The sequence below is a fragment of the Mauremys reevesii genome, linkage group 14 (assembly GCF_016161935.1).
Source record: "Mauremys reevesii isolate NIE-2019 linkage group 14, ASM1616193v1, whole genome shotgun sequence".
Lineage (NCBI taxonomy): Eukaryota > Metazoa > Chordata > Testudines > Geoemydidae > Mauremys > Mauremys reevesii.
In genome coordinates this window covers 4,821,265-4,842,665 of record NC_052636.1, presented here as the reverse complement: position 1 = coordinate 4,842,665, position 21,401 = coordinate 4,821,265, and the positions used below count along the sequence as shown (strand labels likewise).

Here is a 21,401-nt window from a genome sequence, read left to right as displayed (position 1 = left end):
CAAAGTTGCAGATGATACTAAACTACTCAAGATAGTTAAGACCAAAGCAGATTGTGAAGAACTTCAAAAAGATCTCACAAAACTAAGTGATTGGGCAACAAAATGGCAAATGAAATTTAATGTGGATAAATGTAAAGTAATGCACATTGGAAAAAATAACCCCAACTATACATACAACATGATGGGGCTAATTTAGCTACAACGAGTCAGGAAAAGATCTTGGAGTTATCGTGGATAGTTCTCTGAAGATGTCACGCAGTGTGCAGAGGCGGTCAAAAAAGCAAACAGGATGTTAGGAATCATTAAAAGGGGATAGAGAATAAGACTGAGAATATATTATTGCCCTTATATAAATCCATGGTACGCCCACATCTCGAATACTGTGTACAGATGTGGTCTCCTCACCTCAAAAAGATATTCTAGCACTAGAAAGGTTCAGAAAAGAGCAACTAAAATGATTAGGGGTTTAAAGAAGGTCCCATATGAGGAAAGATTAAAGAGGCTAGGACTCTTCAGTTTGGAAAAGAGAAGACTAAGAGGGGACATGATAGAGGTATATAAAATCATGAGTGATGTTGAGAAAGTGGATAAGGAAAAGTTATTTACTTATTCACATAATACAAGAACTAGGGGTCACCAAATGAAATTAATAGGCAGCAGGTTTAAAACAAATAAAAGGAAGTTCTTCTTCACGCAGCGCACAGTCAACTTGTGGAACTCCTTACCTGAGGAGGTTGTGAAGGCTAGGACTATAACAATGTTTAAAAGGGGACTGGATAAATTCATGGTGGCTAAGTCCATAAATGGCTATTAGCCAGGATGGGTAAGAATGGTGTCCCTAGCCTCTGTTCGTCAGAGGATGGAGATGGATGGCAGGAGAGAGATCATTTGATCATTGCCTGTTAGGTTCACTCCCTCAGGGGCACCTGGCATTGGCCACTGTCGGTAGACAGATACTGGGCTAGATGGACCTTTGGTCTGACCCGGTACGGCCTTTCTTATGTTCTTATGTTCTTATGTTCTTATGGCCTCCTCCCATTCTCCACCCGTGAATGTTTTGGCTACTCCAACCTCCAAGCCAGACTGCCCAAGCCTCCCACCTCCTGTGTATATGCTGTCCCTTAGCAGGAACCCACCAGGATCTCCCCCACACACACACAATAATCCCTACCCGAGCTGGCTCCACTGCAGCCATTTCCCTTCCCTGTCCCATGGGAGGATGGGATGAGCTGGAGCGAAACATGGACGACATCCTGCAGCCTGGCAGGGCAAGAAGGGCAGTTGTGGAGGTTTCAGAACAGGCTTTAGTTCATGTCACATCACGATTCTCCCAGGATCTTTCCCTGCAGAGACACAGCCTAGGTTCTGCCATGCTGGGAACATGCTCCAGCTCTTTATTGCAGGGGAGACCTGGCCCCTCCTGCCAGGCTAAGCCCACAGGGAGATTTTTCAGCCTCCCCAGTAATAAAGTCTCTGAACAAAATGCTGGAAAGGAGCAGAACCAAAGGGGCTGGGCAGGCTCCATAGGGACACTGGCTCCTCCCTCCCCCTCCTGTGCGGCCATGTCCTGTCGCTGGCAGAGATCGGCCCCCCCATTTCCCCCCAGAGGCAGCCGTGTCTGCGGGCTCCCCCAGCCAGCACCCACTAACCACCACCCACGCTGGGGGAGTGACACAGGACAGCAAATTCCACCTACCCAAGGACAAATTGCTGCAGATAAACGGGCTGGGTTCACATCCCAAAGCTGAGGAGAATTTAAGAATTACAGAGAAAATAGGGAAAATAAGAGACTAGAGAGTCAATAATTTTAGGGAAAACGAGGGAATCTCCTTGGATTTTCTAGCCACATGTGGGGAGGGGAGAGAGAAGGGGAAGAACTAGAGAGAATTGTTCTCAGGTTTTGAGACAGAAAGAAATGGCACAAACAGGAAAAGGATGCAAGTGGCTCACCCCCGTGACCATAGGTGTGTGCAGCACATTTCATTAGGGTGTGCACCCAGGGAGCCCCGCCCTAGCCCCACCCCATCCACTGACTCCCACTTCCTGCCCCCTGGCTGCCCCCCTCAGGACCCCCAACCCCTGCTCCTTGTCCCCTGACTGCCCCCTCCTGAGACCCCCCCCACTGTAACTGCCTCCCTAGGACCCTACCCCCTACCTGTCCCCCTGACCCTTATCCACACCCCTGCCCCCAGACAGACCCTGGGGACTCCCACGCCCCATCCAACTGCTCCCCGCCCCCTGACAGGCCCCCAGAACTCCCGATCCATCCAACCCCCTCTGCTCCTTGCCTGCTCCAATCCCGCTCCACCGCCCGACAGGCACCCCCCGAACCCTCAACCCATCCAACCCTCCTGCTCCTTGTCCCCTGACCGCCCCTCCAGAGACTCCCCCCACCCTCTAATCACCCCCCCCAACTATCCAACCCCCCTCCCCACCTCCTGGCAGCTTTGTCTAGTGCCTGGTCCCACCCACACACTCAAAGCGGCAGAGGAGGTTCCCTCTCCTTCGGGGGGAAGGTTGCCTAGTGGTTAAGGCACCGGACTCAGGCTCAGGTGTTCTGGGTTTGAGTCTCTGCTCTGCCACAGACTCCCTGCTTAGCCTTGGGAAAGTTACTTCACCTCGTTGTGCCCTAGATCCCACCTGCCCAATGGGGCCAACACTGACCCTGCCTCCTGGGCTAAATCCATCCATGGCTGGGTGATGGGGGGGAAATGGAGATACCAACATGGGGAGATTTGGGCTGAATTTCTCCACAGCCGGAGAGTGAGAGCCAGCTCCACTGGGGGGATGGGAGCGAGAGGGGCTCAGGCCAGCTCCACACAGAGGGGGGTCAGGGCTTCAGCCCTGCAACTTCAGCCCCACGTCTTCTGCCAGGGTCGGGGGTTCTCCTCCCTGCCCCAGGGAGGCTCCTCCCCCGCCCGTGCAGCTCCTGCTGGGGTCTGGGCTCCGCCCCCCACCTCCCAACCCAGCGGGGCTTCTCCCCCCCCCGCACTGCAGCTCCTGCAGGGGCCCGGGGCTTCTCCTCCCCACTCCAGCTTGGCTCCTCTCCCGCCCCCACGGCAGCGGGACATTCCCGGGGGGGCCGAGCACCCCCCTGCAGCCGCCGCAGCCTCCCCCCCCGATCCCCCAAGGGAGGGGGGGAGCAGCCGCCCCAGCCGGGGCTCCCCCCATGCGCATGCCTGGGCCCTGGACACTCACACACACACTCTGCCCCGGGGCTCCCCTGGTGCCCAGAGACCGATCAACCCCACCACCCTTCCCCGCCTGTAGCTCCGGCCTCTCCCCTCCCCTCCCGCCAGCCGCACCCAGGGGAGCCCCGGGCCCCAGGCTCTGTCCCCACCTGGATCCCAGCGGGGCCGGGGGCAGCTCCTGCTGCAGCTGAGAACAGCGGCTCCGCTCCGGCCCGGGCGGCTCCAGCACTGCTGGCAGCACGTGGCCACCAGGGAGCAGCTGCTGGGCAGGGCCGTCCTTAGGATTTCTGGTGCCCTAGGCGAGATTATTAAACTGGTGCCCCTGTGCCTGATCTGCTCTTAGCAACACAAATATAAGCATACAGTATTGGAAAACTTGCCACATTCACGTTATTAAAACCAGTTTAACTTAATGAAGCACACTGTAATGCTGATGCACTAGCACTAAAGAAGTAGCACTATAGAAAAAATTCTGATTTGACAGAATGATGCAAATATTATAATTTTTAATTTGTCAAAATTTTATTGGAAATTTATATGAAGAGGTATTGAAACAAAGATTTGTTTTTAATTAAAAGCAATCTTTCTGGCTTTTTTGGCTGCAAAATCAGTTTAATAAGCTGGGTTTCCAAACAGTGGGAAAATATAACCCTAGTTTTACTGCTAGGTAAAGCACAAAGTGACCAAAATGAAGTCAGCACAGAATCATCTCATCTAGATTAAGGTAGCACAGAAATGTTACAGAAGTCCTATTGTGCCTTATTTTTGTTTGGAAAGACATTAGCAATAGCAGCACATTCACATGATAAAATACATGATAAATCACTGCCTCTAAAGTTCCATCAAAAACTGACATTTTCACAGCTCTAGCATGATCTGCTGTACAGATTCTTCACAATGAAGTGTCCCTGGCCTTTTTAACTCATATTAACTATGTATTTACTTTATGAAAGTTGAAGAAAACATTGTGAAAACGTAAAACATTGGCTGCCCAACTTCTGGGCTGGCAAAAGCTATACTGACTCACAGGAAAAAAAAAAAAAACAGGAGAATCTTAGTACAACATATGGTCAGTCTATACCAGGGGTCGGCAACCTTTCAGAAGTGGTGTGCCAAGTTCACTGTAATTTAAGGTTTCTCGTGCCAGTAATACATTTTAATGTTTGTAGAAGGTCTCTATGTCTATATTAAATAAATAAACTATTGTTATTATCTGAGGTCCTGGCCACTGGTCCTGCTCAGGCCACTGCCAGCTGAGTAAATGAAACCCCAGACCGGCAGCGGGTTGAGCGGGGCTGGTGGCTGGAACCCTAGACAAGGATCCCAGGCCCTGCTCAGCCCGCTGCTGGTCTGGGGTTCTGACCACCAACTCCTGCCAGCCAGGATTCCAGCTGCCAACCCCCCTCAGCCCGCTACCATCCTGGGATTCTGCTCACCCAGGCTGGCAGGAGGCAGAGTGGGGCCGGCGGCTGGGCTCCTGACTGGCAAGGGGCTGACAGCTGGAACCCCGGAGTAGCAGCAGGCTGAGTGCTGCCGGCACCCCAGACTGGCAGCAGACTGAGCCACTCAACCCTCCACCGGCCCTGCTCAGCCGCCACCAGCCCACTCAGCCCGCTGCCGGCTGAGTGAATGGAACTCCAGGCTGACAGCAGGTTGAGTGGTTCAGCCGGCCTGCTCAGCCCGCTGCCAGCCTGGGGTTCCTTGGGGGTCCCCAGGCCAGCAGCGGGTGCTGAGTGGGGCTGGTGGCCGGTATCCCAGCTGGCAATAGGGCAGCAGCCGGAACCCCAGAGCAGTGATGGGCTGAGCTGCTCAGACTGCCGCTGCGTACCATCAAAAATCAGCTCACCTGCCACCTTTGGCACGTGTGCCGTAGGTTGCCGACCCCTGCTTTATACACTAGTAAGGAGATGAGCATATTACAGTTGTTGGAGGGCTCTTATCAGGAGTAACAGGCTATAGGAAAGTCAGTCAACATTTTTTGTTTCTCTGATGAAAACTGGCCCACTGCCTCAAAGCAAACCTTAATTATCACTAATAATTGTCAACAACTTAATTTTCTGTTTTTGGCTAAGATATTGATTTAAAAAAATATTGAAATTGGATTCAGGATTGTTAGCAAGAATTTTTGGCAAACAAAGTTGTTAAATGACAATCTAAATGGCACCACAGCACTGCTTTCATGCTTGGCTCACCCCCCAGCCTGCTGGTCCAACAGCTGCAGTAGACCCCAAAATCCACCTCTTGGGGTGCAGAGTGGCAACAGCAGCAGCAAACCCTCAGGTCCAATCACACACCAATGGGCACCACCACCAGCCTTACGGACCATGGTGAAGTTAGCGCAGCATCTGATCTCAGGGACAGGTCACCCATGGAGCCACAGCAGCTCATCCTGCCTGTGTAGCTCCCCCCGGATGAGGTGGATCGCTGGCAGCTGCCAGCCCCGGGGGAGAAGCGCTCCCCAGCTAGGGTGACCAGATCCAGATGTCCTGATTTTATAGGGCCAGTCCCGATATTTGGGGCTTTGTCTTATATAGGCACCAATTACCCCACCTAGAGTGACCAGAGAGCAAGTGTGAAAAATCAGGACCGGGGGTAAAGGAGCCTATATAAGAAAAAGACCCCAAAATTGGGACTGGCCCTATAGAATAGGGATATCTGCTCACCCTACCCCAACCCCCTGTCCTGATGTTTTACACATCTGGCTAACCCCAGCCCAGCCCTGTGTGACATTCCAGTCCTGGCTCACTGCCCAGGAAGTGAGTTACTTTCACTTTCATTCCTCAGCAGGCAGGCAGCCTCCTCCCCCCACCTACCCCCCAGCACCTCACCCAACCCAGCCCTGACGGAGGGGAGGGAGGCGAGAGAGGGGGATGCTTCTGGGGGGGAGGGAGAAAGGAGGGGGTGCGCCATGGGGCCGGGGGGGAGACTGGATGTTATGGGGACAACAAAGGATACTGGTTCCAGAGCCTCTGAGCCTGCCTCACCTCACCTCAGCGGGGAAGAGTCACACTCACAGGTGAGCTCCTTCCCCAACCCCTACCCCCTCCCCTTCCCAGAGACCCCAGCAGCCAATCCCCTCCCTCAGCCTATGCTGCATTTGGCTCTCTCTAGGACCCAGCAGCCTGCTCTTACATGCTCCACTGCTTCCCTTCTGTCTGGGCTCCTGGCAGAGTGGTGCCCCCAGACCTTGTGGTGCCCTAGGCGGCTGCTTATTCTGCCTATGCCTAAGGACGGCCCTGCTGCTGGGCCCGGGCTCCTGCGTCACAATGTGCCAGAGCCCCGCCCCCAGGAGCTGCCCCGCCCCCGGGCTGTGCCAGAGCCCCGCCCCCAGGAGCTGCCCCACCCCCGGACTGTGCCAGAGCCCCGCCCCCAGGAGCTGCCCCGCCCCCAGGAGCTGCCCCGCCCCCGGGCTGTGCCAGAGCCCCGCCCCCAGGAGCTGCCCCACCCCCGGGCTGTGCCAGAGCGCCGCCCCCAGGAGCTGCCCCGCCCCCGGGCTGTGCCAGAGCCCCGCCCCCAGGAGATGCCCCCCGCCCAGCCTGAGCCAGAGCCCCGCCCCAGGAGCTGCCCCACCCGGGCTGTGCCAGAGCACCGCCCCAGGAGCTGCCCCGCCCCGGGCTGTGCCAGAGCCCCGCCCCCAGGAGATGCCCCGCCCCAGCCTGAGCCAGAGCTCCGCCCCCAGGAGCTGCCCCCCACCTGGATTTGTTCTCCTGCCTCCTTCTTCCCAGCACTCCCCCCCCCTCCCCTCGCTCCCAGCTGCTCCCTTCCTGTGTCTGCAAACAGGCCCCGGGCGGGCTGCAGCGCTCGCTGGGGCTGGCTCCAGTGGCTGAAGGTGCCTCCATCTCTGCTCACCTGGGGGGGAGAGGAGGGGAGGGGAGGGATGAAGAGAGGAGATGGTCCCAGGGTGTGAAAGCAGAACCAGGGGGCAGGGAAAGAAGGACTGTTTGGAAAGGTGGTTTTTTGCGGGGGGGGGGGTAATCCAGAAGGAGTCAGAAGCAGTTGGGCAGCAGAGGCTCAGGGAGATTGAGGAACCCCTGGGTGTCCAGTGTTGGCCAGGGATTGTACAGCACCTAGCGCAATATGGGGTCCCAGAGCTATAACTAGCTATTTTTACACCCAAGGCAAGAATATAAAATTGCGCCCCCTGCTCGGCCACCCAGCCCCCTTGAAACACCCCCCCAGAGCCACCCATCCCTGTGGAAACAACCCCCCCGCAGCACTGCCCGCCCCGCAGAAACAAACCCTCCGTCCCCTGCGCCTCCCCACCGAAACCGCTGTGGGCCGAAAAGGAAGGTTTGGGGAGAGGAGGAGAAGAAACAGCCCCCATAGGGGGACCAGATCTCACCATCACACCCCTCTCCCCCCCCTATCCCCCCACTGGCCTGCTGCATCTCCTGCTAGTCAGTCCCCCACCCACCACTCACCTCCTTTCACCTCCTCCCTCCCCTGCCAGAAACCCCCCTGCCGGCCCCGCGCGCCCCTGCTGGCGCACTGCTCACCTCGGTGCCCACCTGCCACGTGCCCCCCTGCGCCCCACTTGCCCACACATCCCCAAGTGTAAAGCCTCATTCAGAGACCCAGGGGTCACCATATCACTGCACCCAGTCACTCAGTGCGTTGTAGATAAATCTCTGCATTTTGCATTTTTGTATAACTTTTACATGACTTTGTATTGAACCTTGGTAATATGTTATAGGAGGCCCCTAAGGTAGTGTAATTAAGGTAACAGAAAAATGTCTTTTTGCTAGAAGTAGAATAAGATCTCTCCCCACTTGGTAACCCGTCGCCCTGTGGAGTGAATGAGGTGGGACTGAGGAAGGCGTGGAAGGCAGCACCTCCAGACAGCTGCACCCCATGGAGAGGGGCTGGGAGCCCGACCAAGGCCAATCAGACCTGGCAAGTGGGCTGGCTAGAGAAGAACTGACACACTGACAGCCTCGGGGTTAGGAGCAAGCACCTTCCTGTGGGAACCCCCTCTGTGCAGCACTGGGACAACCCCCAGCCCAGAGAAAAGCAGCAAAAAGGACCAACAGACACTGTCCCAGATTTTGAATCTGGGAGATTTGCCCCTCTCCACCCACCGACTCGCCACTTACCTCCTCACCCCCCACCAAGTGTAAAGCCTCATTCAGAGACCCAGGGGTCACTATATCACTGCACCCAGCAGTCACTCACTGCAGTACCAAACATTAAACTACTGAAAATGGAGCCCTCCCTCCCCCTCCAGCCACTGACTTTTTGGACTGGAAAGCTTTCCCCCAGATCTCCCCTTTAGAAGACATCCCCAGACAGGCTGAGGGATACTGGTGTGACCTCACCTGGCAGCCCCCAAAGAAGGAATTGGGGGGACTGAATGGACAGGGCCCCTCTCTAGCTGAAGCCTGGCAAGGGAGGTACGTGGATCCCACCAGAAGTTAAAATGAAAAGTGAGGGAGGGGAGGCTCTGCTGGACCTGGGCAGCTCTAGATACAGCACCAGGCATGTAGGAGGATTTCCACTCCTGAGCCATGGAAGCAGAAATTGACTTTTCCTTTCCAGATTTAGCTAATGTTCAGAAAGGGAATCTAGCGCCTGCCTTCCAGATTTGAACACCTCAGCATTCAGGAGCGCTCGAGCTCAGTTTGGGCAGCTGTTACTTCATTTCTCCCAAATCAAATATGCTGATCTACTGTCATTTGCTGTAGAAAAAGTAGGATAAAATTGAGCAAGAAATGCTTCCCAGTGGTTTTTAGGACTGGAATTGCTATTTTCAACAGCCATTGCCTTTTTTCTTCTAGTTTTATTTGTTTAAAAGGAAGACACTGATATTGCACTGGCAAATTCCCCATAGAAACAAAGAATAATAAAGGCACCTCAACTTTTCCTCATTTATGGAGGACAGTCTTACAATATGCATCCAGATCTCCTCCAATCACACAAGCTGAAAATTGTTCCACTTTACTGCAGTTCTATAACCATGCGGGAACCAGTCCTGTCTGTGTTCTGTGCACATCCAAAATTCCTCCTGAATGACCCGCCCTGGGAGCAAGTTACCAGTGACCCAGGGCTGGGACGGAAGGAGGGTGCAGGTGGGGGGGAGCCCAGGGTTGGGATGGCAGGTGGTGAGAGTCAGGAGGGGAGACCCAGGGCTGGGATGGCAGGGGGTGTGGGTGGAGGGGGCAGAGCCCAGGTCTGGGGCGGCAGGGAGTGTGTGGGGGCCCAGGGCTGGGGTGGGGACAGCCAAAGTTTTTTTGCTTAGGGCGGCAAAAAACCTAGAGCCGGACCTGCCTCCACCCACCGTGACGTAGGTAGGAGCGGATCATTATTATCCCTACTTGAAAGAGGGAGAAGCTGAGGCTGAGAAAGGAGAATTTACTTGTATTAGGTCACACAGCCAGTCAGTGGCAGAGTTGGGAATAGGACCCAAGAGCCCTGATTTTCAAACTAACCGTCGGATCTTGAATTTCAGACATTGAATGACCTGAATAAAGTGCACTCAGATGAGCTCCAGACAAGCAACAGTGCACAGGAATTATTCAGCAGGTATTTGAGGAGAACTGCAGTGTTAGAGAGAATCATGAACTGCTCAGAGACCATTAATGCAGAGAAGCAGCAAAATTCATCAAACATAGAACTGGTTCTGACTTATTTTCTTGGTCTTAAAAGAGACCAACAAGGACCTGAGTCTCCTCCCTGTCAATAACCCCCTGCTCAGCCAATCAGGGGAGAGACTGAGGACGGGAGGCTGAGGGTTCTCACCAGAGAGCCCAAAGGATGGACCAGGTCACTGGTGGGGATCACTGCCTGAGCACTATTTCAGCCCCACATTTTTGGGTGGACCTCCCACAGTGGGAACTGCAGAGCACTCCGATGCAACACACACACACACACACACACACACACCCTCTCCTGGTGTTGGGAGGGGAACAGGAGAAAGGACAAAGGAAGCAAGAGACAAAGTAAAAGGAGAGAGGGATGGATGGAGGAAAAGGTGAAACACAAAGGACAATCCCCAATGTCCCGTGATTCTAAGGGCCAAAATCCTAGGTGCGTAAAAAAATTCTGCCTCCTTAAGCTCGTGTTTTCCATGCCTAGAATTCAACTCTCACCAGATGGATCAGACTGAACAGGTTTCAAACCTCCAGGAGGCTCTTACCTTCTAAACAGGGACGGCTGTTTTCTAGTAAAATCACTAAAAGGGAAGGAGAAAACTCGAAAGAGGTTCCTCCTGGCGCTCACGTCCGTGAACCCCAATACTCTCTCAGTCCTCAGAGAGAGACCTGGAGAAGGAGACTTGCTGCAGCAAAGCCACAGGGGTCTCTGAGGTTTCCCTGGCCCCTTGCCCCTGTCCTGCCTGGCTGATGTCAGCATCTCTCTGTGAGGTCACCACCTCCCCACCACCTTGGACCAATAGTCTGAGGTCCTGCCAAATGACTTTGTGATGTCACTGCCGCACCCCTCCTCGCTGTGCCAATGTCCTGCCCCTGGCCAGGCACTTTGCAGGTTTGAGCTACTCCCTGAGGATCACCCCACTCAAGGAGCATTCGTTCTAGGCAGCAAGCCGGCTAGACAGGGAAACATCAGATGCTGCTCCCAATGCTACACTCAGTTTTTCAGAAATGAGTCGACTTTATGGCCAGAAGAGACCATTAGAGCATCTAATCTGACCCCCTGCATATCACAGGCCTCCTGCATGACACAATAGCTACTTTTGGGGCAAACACATTCCAGAAAGGCATCTAGTCCTCATGAAATGACATCAGGAGATGGAGAATCCATCACTTTCCTTGGTAGCTTGTTCCTGTGATGAATCATCCTCGCTGTTGAATATTTGTGCCTTAGTTGTAATATGAATTTGTCTCTTTTCACCTTCCAGCCATTGGGTCTTGTTATTCCTTTCTCTGCTAGATTAAAGAGCCCTTTAATACCCAATCTTTTCTCTCCATTAAGGCATTTCAACACTTCAATGAAGTCACCTTTCAATCTTCTTTTGATCAGCTAAACAGGTTGAGCTCTTTCAATAGCTCACTAGAAGGCATTTTTCTCCAGCCCTCAGGACATTTAGTGGCTCTTTGCTGCCCCAGCTCCAGTTTCACAACATCTTTTTCAATTGAGGACACCAAAACTGGAGGCAGTATTCCACTATCAGTCTCGCTGATGCCGTGTCACCTCCTGTGACGTTATTGACATAATCTGTAACTCTATAGATCACCGTTGCGACCACTGTTCTATATTTGCAGCCAATATTGTAGAAAGGTTGTCGTGTAAGGGGTCTATGGAGAGGTTCTGATTGGCTGATTATAATGATGCCATCTCTAGATGTGTATCATTTTGTAGTTGACGTTATAAGTATTGGCTCTGTTCTGTCCATAGTTCAAACTTGTGCTCTGCTTCTGGGAACACCCCAGATAAGTTGGTGTCAGTTCTGCCTAGCCTGCTTGATGGCCCATTAAGGAACATCAGCTACACAATTGACCCACTGAGAGAAGGCAGATACGCCTTGTGACTCAGCAAGGTCTGCAGGGACCTGCCTATGGACAGAACTCTAAGGTTTTCTATGCCACGTGCTGGATAGAGTGTCCTTGGGACAAAGAAAGCAAAGACCACATGGCAAGAGACTATAAAGGCTGATGCCTCGTCTCCATCTTGTCTTCAATCCTGCTTCATACCTCTGGAGGGACTTTGCTACAAACTGAAGCTCTAGACAAAGGACTGAATGACCCATCCCAGCTGCGGATTGACTCCAGAGACTTGATTTGAATCTGCAGTTTATTCCATCACTGTTACAAGCCTTAACCAAGAACTTTCCCATTACTGTATGTGAAGGGTTAAAATCCATGTGCATTTTATATAACAACCTGGTCTATGGATTGTGCCAGTTCTTTTCCAGACCTGAAGTCCAGACTATGGTCTAGCCCACTATGACTCTTTTGATGGTTTAAATTACACTCACGGGCACTGAGGATAGTTACTGAAAGTTTGGGAGTTAGGAGCTGATAGGTCAGTGGTCCGGTCCCCTCACAGATGATCCCGTCCCTCTGGGACAGGGGCAGGTCTGAGCTCTCACACCAAATGCTCATTGTGGCTGCCAGAATCTGTGTGCAGCTCGTTTAGTTTGCACGGAGGGTTGAGTCCTGCTTCGTGCACCATGTGTGAGAATGAAAATCCTAAACCACCCTTTGAAATAACAAAAGCAGCAGGACGTGTTATTGTCCCTGCCCCAAAGCAGACAGACCGATGGAGAAATGCCATTGAGACCAGGGTAATACTCCACTGCCGTTCTACCTTTTTTACTTGCTAAACTCCCTCCCAGCCTTGTGGGGTCTCAGAGCCCAGTACTGAGCCTGAGCCGAGATGTCTACACTGCAAATTTACCACCCCACAGCCCAAGCCCCGGGAGCCTGAGCTGGTATGGGGCAGCCGTGGGTGTTACATTGCAGTGTGGACATAAGCCTATTGTGTTTCATTTCTTAGTTTCTGCTGCCATCGTGTGGCCATTTCCTTCCCCTCCTTTCTGTCCAAAGTGCAGAGCCCAGTTCCTCCAGGGGGAGAAGGACGTCTTCCTTCTTCCCTTCCTCAACAGCCCCCTTCCCTGGAGAGCCCTTTGCTGGGGTATGGGTGGGGAACAGCCATTTCTGAGGATTAATTTCATATTAATGGTGTTGATCTATAGATTTTACAGCCAGACTAGATCACTAGGTACCTCTGCTCTGACCTGATTCAGAACATCCACCCCAAGATCTTCTGGCTGAACGAGGAGGGTTCATTCAGAAAGTCATCGTGTTTGGGTGTAAAGGTGTGAAATGATGGGGAAATTGGCCCCTCTTTCAAGTTTAAATGTTGTAACTTCTACATCTAGACCGGGGTGGCCACCCTGAGCCTGAGAAGGAGCCAGAATTTCCCAGTGTCACTGCCAAACCTGCACCTTTGTATGCAACTACTGAGTCAATTGTGAACCTTCCCATCATTGTCCTTTGCTCTTAACCCTGAGGCTATTGCCCCATCATTGGGGCCATTTCCCGCCTCTCTTTCATACAGAAGCACAATTTTCCTTGCACAGACACAGGAACAGCAAGATCTTTCTCTGTCCCTTGTGCAAAGCAGGGGGCCAAATTCCATGGAAACAATGGACAAGCAGGGGGCTCTGGGCACATCCAGCCCTGGCCGTGAAATGTTCCCTCCCCTCTTTCTTTATGCTGCTGCTGCTATTTCATGGATTGTCTGGGATGAGGAAAAAGCTGAGTTCACTCCAGGTGGAGGGGAAAAGAACCCTGAAAATCTCAGGACCCAACCCCTGCTACCAGGATCACTGAGGTGCTGGGAATCTGCCTGGGAAAGGGACTGTGTGAATTGTCAAGGTGGGGAATGAATAACAATCTACAACTAGATCCACCTCATTAACCACCGACACAGGCTAATCCTGCTGCTGATAGAAGGGAAACTGGGAGCGATTCTTTGCTGTTCAGCCATGGAAACGGTGACCCAATTGCACTGCAGTGAATGTGCTGGGGAAGGCTGGACTTCACAGGCAAGTGGAAATAGTAGATCCTAGAAATACCTGGAGCTTCCCACACCACTGCTGCCACCAGGGTGAGGTGTTGAGCTGCTCACAGCATCCCCCACTATGACCTTGCAGCAGGGGATTGCCGCACCCCCAACCCAATGCAGGGGAGATGGCTGAGTGTATCTCTGCACCCTGAAACCAGGGCAGCCACTCTCTCTGCCCCACACATAGAATCTGGCCCTGCTGAAAAGTGACCCCTATGAACAAGTCACCTCCAGGAAAGCAGGATTAGTCCTCAGAGAGGGGAATGGGCTTCTCGTGAAGCTTATAGGTCACTGGATGCTCTGGAAACAGGAGGGCTCTGAGTGTAACCCATAGCAAACACAACCTGCTAGGGGATGTAGCTCAGTGGTTGAGCACATGCTTTGTGTGTATGAGGCCCTGGGTTCAATCCCCAGCATCTCCATGATCATTTTTTCACCCTGCTGCTTTGCTCATGCCCAGAGGATGTGGCCCACCAGTCTCCTGCACCAGTTTCAGTCCTGCTCAGTGAGGGGCAAGTGACAATTGCATGGAAGGTCTGGGGGGGTTCTGCTCCTAAGTCACCTCAGTACATTTAAGATTCCCACCTGCTGTCTGCTTGGGACAATGGTAGATGAGAAGGGCGAATCCTCCAGCACTGGAGGGAAAGGTCCCATCTGAACAGACTGAGAGGCAAGGAAACAGAGGGGCAGTCAGTGCTCAGGGAGGAGAGGGGTCAATGATTTACTCCCAGCAGGGGACTGTGACGTTATTGATATAAATTGGGACCATATAGAACATGGGTTGCAACCAAGGTCCTGCAGTGGCACCAAATCTTAGATAAAGGGGGTCATCTAAGGTGTCTAAGACCAGATTATGGGTTGCTGATTATAATTATGCTGTCTATATGTCTGTATCATTTGTAGTTAAAGTTATAAGTATTGGCTCTGTAATGTCTATAGTTTGTATTCTGCTCTGCCTCTGGGAAGTGTCCCAGACAAGCTGATGTTAGCCCGGCATAGCTGGATTGATGGCCCATTAAAGGGCCATCGGCTACACAATTGACCCATGGAGAGAAGGCAGACACGCCTTGTGACTCAGCAAAGTATGCAGGGACTGGCCCATGTGACTCTAGGCTCCATTTTGCTGTAAATTTCCACAGTGAAGACAAAGGGATTCTTACACCTGGAAAAGTCTATATAAGGCCAATGCCTCATCTCCATCTTGTCTTCAATCCTGCTTCTGACCTCTGGAGGAACTTTGCTACAAACTGAAGCTCTACACCAGGGACTGAGGACCCATCCCAGCGGGGGATGCATTCCAGAGACTTAATCTAAACCTGCAGTTTACTCCAGCACTGCTGCAAGCCTGAACTAAGAACTTTGCCATTACTGTATGTAATTGATTGCATTTAACCAATTCTACCTCTCATCTCTACCTTTTCCCCTTTGTAAATAAACCTTTAGATTTTAGATTCTAAAGGATTGGCAACAGCGTGATTTGTGGGTAAGATCTGATGTGTATATTGACCTGGGTCTGGGGCTTGGTCCTTTGGGATCGAGAGAACCTTTTTCTTTTATTGGGGTGTTGGTTTTCATAACCATTTATCCCCAGGACGAGTGCACTGGTGGTGATACTGGGAGACTGGAGTGTCTAAGGAAATTGCTTGTGTGACTTGTGGTAAGCCAGTGGGGTGAGACCAAAGTCCTTTTTGTCTGGCTGGTTTGGTTTGCCTTAGAGGTGGAAAAACCCCAGCCTAGGGCTGTAACTGCCCTGTTTGAGCAATTGGTCCTGATTTGGCACTCTCAGTTGGGTCCCGCCAGAATCGCTCCGTCACAGGGACACTGTCTTTTTGAGTATCAGAGGGGTAGCCGTGTTAGTCTGGATCTGTAAAAGGCGACAGAGTCCTGTGGCACCTTTTAGACTAACAGACGTATTGGAGCATGAGCTTTCGTGGGTGAATCCCCACTTCGTCAGGTGAATGGAGTGGGAATTCTGTGACTGGCTTGCCAACTACAAAAGCAGTTTCTCCTCCCTTGGTGATCACATCTCAACTGCTAGAAGAGGGTCTCATCCTCCCTGATTGAAACACCTTGTTATCTCTAGACTGGTTCTTGCCTGCATACTTATACCTGCCCCTGCAAATTTCCACTACATTCACCTGACGAAGTGGGTATCCACCCACGGAAGCTTATGCTCCAATACGTCTGTTAGTCTGTAAGGTGCCACAGGACTCTGTCTTTTTGAGGCGAGTGCTGCTGGCTTGAGATGGTGCTGACGATGGATAGAAAAAAGGCTGGAGTCAATGGCAGATGGGACCACAGAAGGGGAAGGGGAATGGCAGCCCCACAGAAGGTCCTCGGTGCTCAGATGCCCCCAGTTATTGCACCCCGGCCTGTCCTAGAGAGAGAAAAGACACCGAGGGACCCAGCCCCCCTACAGTGATCCCATGGACAAGAACCAGGTTAGGAGTGGAGTGAAGGTTCCCTCTGGGCAAAGGGGAGCTGAAATCCCTCCGTGTCCTGGAATTTAAGCAATGAAAGCTTCAAACCCTGCATGGGTGTGGGCTGAGGTGCATCAGCAGAAGATTGGGCTGGACAGGGGTGGCAGGTTTGTATAATTTTTGGTGGTGCCCAGAATGGGACCAAGTCCTGCCCCACACACCTGCCTAAGGCTCTGGGAAGGAGTTTGGTTGTGGGAGGGAGAGGGGTTGGGCTCTGGGAGAGTTTGGGTGCAGGGTCTGGGCTCAGTCAGGGGGTTGGGGTGCAGGAGGCAGTGTGGGGGCAGGCTCTTGGAGGGAGTTTGGGTGCAGGTGTGGGGTCTGGGCTGGGGCAGGGGGTTGGGGTTGCAGGAGAGGGTGAGGGGTGCAGAATTTACCTCGGGCATCTCCCGAAAGCATCCCGCAGCCCCTAAGCTGGAGGGCCTGGGGCGTCTCTGCGCACTGCTGCCCGCAGACTCCACCCCTGCAGCTCCCATTGCCACAGTTGGCAGAGTTGGCAGTTGGGGCGGGGGCAGCATGTGGAGACCCCCTCACCCCCACAGTTGTTCTTCTCACAGCTGGCTGATGGGGGGCAGCAGGGGATCTCCCCAATCTGGGGGAATCTCTCTGTGCCCCACTGTTAGTTCTCTATCCTGTCTCCCCCTAACCACGCACACCACTCTCCTCCCCATTATCAGTGTTTTAGAGAGACCCCTCCCTCCCTTTATGGGATACAGACTCTCTCTGACAGAGACTGACTGGGGCTCCTCTCTGCATGGCCCCAGTGGGGAAGGAAAGAGACTGGGGAGGGAGAAGATGGGCAGAAAGAGTCAAAAGGGGCAAAGCCAGAATAGGAGATTTTCTTCCTGTCGAAGAAAAACTAAGTTCTCGCTTTTTGTTTGGGTGCAGCAAAATCAAATACTTTATTAATTTCTCTAGTGAACACAAGAGGGAGAGAGTGTCATAGGAACTGGGTTGCCCCTTGTCCCGGACGGATCTCTCTCAATTAGTAAACAATCATAACAATCATTTATACCTTTGTAACAGACAATGGTTAGTAATCTTGGAGACATTGAAGATAAACATTTGCATTTGTTTATACATAAGCCTATTCACTATCTTATTTGTCTTCATTACTAGAACAAAAACAAAACTGCATTTCACAAGGTCGTAATGACTTTTCACACAATTCACTCTGTACCACATTATCTTACAGCATGCAGGGTCACATCCTAACTTCTGCTAAATTAGCTAACATACATTAAGATCCCTTCAAACCTTTATTAATTAATTCTTGGCCTCCACACTCCCCCCTTTTGTACTTCTAGTACAACAAATACCTCAAATCTCAATTTGCATTAAACCATGGATTTCAGAGTCTACAGGAGACATGTCAACCCCAGGGGTTTTCATGGGATTTAATGACAATGCATGATTAGTATGAACATGAAAAGTATTACTACTATCATTACGTCTATTACAACAACAACAACATAATCCCACACCAACTAACAACACTACAAACAATAACATCCCCATAGGAATAAAATAATGGGGTTGTCGTACAGTTTTGGTAACAAAGCACAATACATCATACTTAGTACATTAAGTAGACACTCTATAAGCTGTATGAAAGGCATTCTTTTCAGCATGATATATATTCTGAAGCATGTGAATTTGCCCTTGCAACTCAGAGATCCTGCGAACCTCTGGCAACAATGAAAGCAAATTCTGAAACCGATCAGGTACTATTCTAATGCAATTAAAATATACCTGAAATCTAAGAGCTACATGCAACATTCTATCTGCAGGCCAGTAAATGATATGATTGCCTGCAGCAGTGGTAAGATTAATATGTATATCTTGTAATGTGGTGGTATTAACGTACACACAGCTATCATTAGCCTGAAAAAGTGGGTGTCCTGTAAGGGTAGTTCCTTGACCTCTACCCTCCCAGCAAATATTGTCATAAACAGTGACAACTTCCCCTGGCTCCAGTTTCCGTACACACTGAAGCTGTGGTGGTTCTAACGGCCAAAATGTCCATAAATTCCCTAACCCCATCCAAATATCAGCTGTAATCCCAGGAGCACTAACTAAAAATCGATTAGGAGAATCAGGTGGTCTCACTTCCCAGATATCTCGGTGAAGCACCCAATCCCACATGCATACCCGGCAGGATTCGGTATGTGGGAGCCCACACCCTTAACCGGTCCATATGCTTGGAAGGAGCACTGTGAACGTCCACACTTCCATCCAGAAAGTCTCCAAGTATGTCTCCATGGCCACAGATCAGATGGTACTCCTGACGTGTCTGTAAGGGCAGTGGGCCAAGCTTGGTGCACTAGATCATTCCGAATGGCCATCAGCTGGTCATTCAGGAAATCCTGAATTTGCGAACATGCTAGATCCCACTGCAATGCCTTCCCAGCCTCAGTGATATGCAGTACCATCTCTCTCAATAAATTCTGGGTCATAGAACTAAGGGCGGAAATGACATGTAACTCACCCACTCCGGTTTGCACTTGGGTCAGCTGTGCCCCTGAAATCAGGCCGGTGGCCTTCTCTAATTGGCCCAATTTCTCATCATGTTCCTGGGTCTTAAAAATATTCCAAACAGCAGCTGCAGAATTGGCCCCATCCCACAAGGATCCGGCCAGATCCCTCTTCTTTCTAGAGGAAATAACCCAGGCCCTCTGTTGTGCTAATCTAATGGCAGCCCCTTGTGAACAATTTGGATATGTAGAGGTGATCTGAAAACTAGATAAAGGCAATGTAAACTTCACAGTCCCTAGTGTAGTGTTAAGTACAGTCCACCGATATTCTGCCATATGTCCCCTTAGTGTAGGTCTATACCACATCTGTTGGTTGTAGACCTTCATATAAGTCCGAGAGGCATTAACATTAATAGCATAAGAGGGAGTGTATTGCAATAAAGTACAGGTCACATTATCAGTCACTGGAATGGTCTCAGTGCAGGTAAAATTTCCAGTAGCAGAACAAACTCTTTGGGTAGTCGTTTTGTTATTCACTAATTGGGTAACCAAATAACAATAAGGGCCTCTTTCAGGTAACATAGCACAAATTCCAGGAATAACCATCATATCTACGTCACCATGGAACCCATCAGTTTCATTAATAAATTCTTGGGGCTGATTTGCAGTAATATTATGGATCTCTATTTCCACTGATCCATTTGTTGTCCACTTAATTGTTCGCTCATATGAATTCTGTTGAACCTTAAAAAATAGGCTTTCTGAGCAATATTCTAATAAATCACTAAGATGGGAAGGTCTGGGCCAATGAATTTCATTAGAATATACGATTTCGTTTACATCTGGATAAATTACAGAAGTGATGGCCAGGGTTGAGGGGCTAGTGGGGGTAACCTTTGTGGTAGCAAGGCGCTTTCGGTAGTCATCATCTGAAAGCCAATTAGGGAGGGCAGTACATCCCCAGGGTACTTGTCCATAAGCACAGAGCCCTGCCCCTGGAAGAAATCCAAGCCACCATTCAACCCCACATTCCCAAGCACGCTCCCCACAGTTCCCTCGTTGCCAATAAACGATGCTTCGTTTCTTCCACCAGGGCCAGTTCATAATGTCTCTTTTAGTCAGGAATCCCTGGACTCTGGAGGTGTTTGCAGAACGAATGTATCTTCTTTTCTTCCCCAAAAACAATTGTGGTCTAGCACGATAAGGGGAAGAGGGTTGTAATGTTGGAATTCCGTTAGAAAAATCCAAAGGCACAGTAGGTCTGTCAGAGGACAAGGGAGAGGTCACCAGTACGTCACCTTGTCCTCTTCTTCCGCTGTCCAGCAGGTACAGCAGGGCTAGAAGAAGTATGTTGATCATCAGTAGGTGTGTTCTCCTGAGGTGGAGGGGTCTTTTTGCAGTGCGATGCATGGGTCCAGGCAGGTAGTCCTTGACACTTCACAGCAGTGTTGGTAGTCAACAGGACTTGGAAAGGGCCTTTCCAGCGTGGAGCCAGGGCAGTCTTTCATTGATGGACCTTTATGTAGACCCAGTCTCCTGGTTCCAACGAGTGGCAAGGTTGCACAGGATCCTTCGGTAAGGCTTCCTTCACCTGTGTATAAAAAGACTTAACACATTTCATTAGTTCCTGACAATACTTAAGCATTATGTCATCCATCAAATGAATGTCCATCTGAGCTAAGGTCAGTGGGGGTGCAGTTGGTAGTCGCATTGGGCATCCTGTCAAAATCTCATGAGGGCTGAGTCCAGTCTTTCGATTGGGAATGGCTCTCATACTCATCAGTGCCAAAGGAAGGGCATCTGGCCACTTTAAGTTTGTTTCAGCACAAATCTTGGCCAGTTTATTTTTTAAAATCCCGTTCTGGCGTTCCACTGTCCCAGCAGATTGTGGGTGATGAGGGCAGTGAAGGTTGTGTTGGATCTGCAAAGCTGCACATAACTCCTTTACAATCTGTCCAGTAAAGTGAGTTCCACGATCACTGTTGATACTCACAGGGATGCCAAAACGTGGTACAAAATCCTTAAGCAGAAATTTCACAACAGTCCTGGCATCTGCTTTCCTGCAGGGAAAAGCTTCAACCCAATTGGTAAATACATCAACTAAAACTAATACATATTCATAACCACAACATTTAGACATTTGAATAAAATCAATCTGAATATTTACAAAAGGTCCCCAAGGAGGAGGGTGGGCTGCCTGCTTAGCTTTAACAGCTTTACCAATGTTGTGTTGTTGACAAATCACACAGTGTTGACAGTAGGAATGTGCGACAGAAGGGAAAATGGGTGCAAACCAATCTCGGGTAACTGCAGCAACCATCCCCCCTTTGCTCACGTGTGCCATTCCATGGTATATGTGAGCAAGATAGGGCAATAACATCTTCGGTGCCACCAGGCGACCATCCGGGGCACGCCAAAGATGATCAGAATGTAAAATGCAGCCAGCAGCACTCCAAGAGTGCTTCTCAGTTCTCGATGCTGCCTCCTGGATCTTTGCCAGATCCTCAAGGGAGGCCAGTGAAGGCTGCTCTATCAGTACACAGGAATGTTCAGCCTGAGGTGCAGAAAAGGCCGCGGCCTTGGCAGCAGAGTCTGCCAGAGCATTTCCACGGGTAAGAATACGCCATCTGGTGTACAATAAATGGTACACCCCAATTTACACAACAGATCTCTTCCCAGCAGATTCACAGGAGAAGAAGGACTAAGCAAAAAGGAATGCTTATCTTCCAAAGGGC

At 51.0% G+C, this 21,401-nt stretch overlaps 1 protein-coding gene and 1 non-coding gene across 2 annotated transcripts in view; both read left to right on the top strand.

Annotated features, from left to right (window-relative positions):
* Positions 1-21,401, top strand: part of LOC120381416 (zinc finger protein 271-like) — a 1,091,725-nt gene that overhangs the window by 188,294 nt on the left and 882,030 nt on the right. The window lies entirely within an intron of this gene.
* Positions 14,066-14,137, top strand: TRNAT-UGU. The gene has a single exon. It is a non-coding gene; the product is annotated as a tRNA-Thr (tRNA).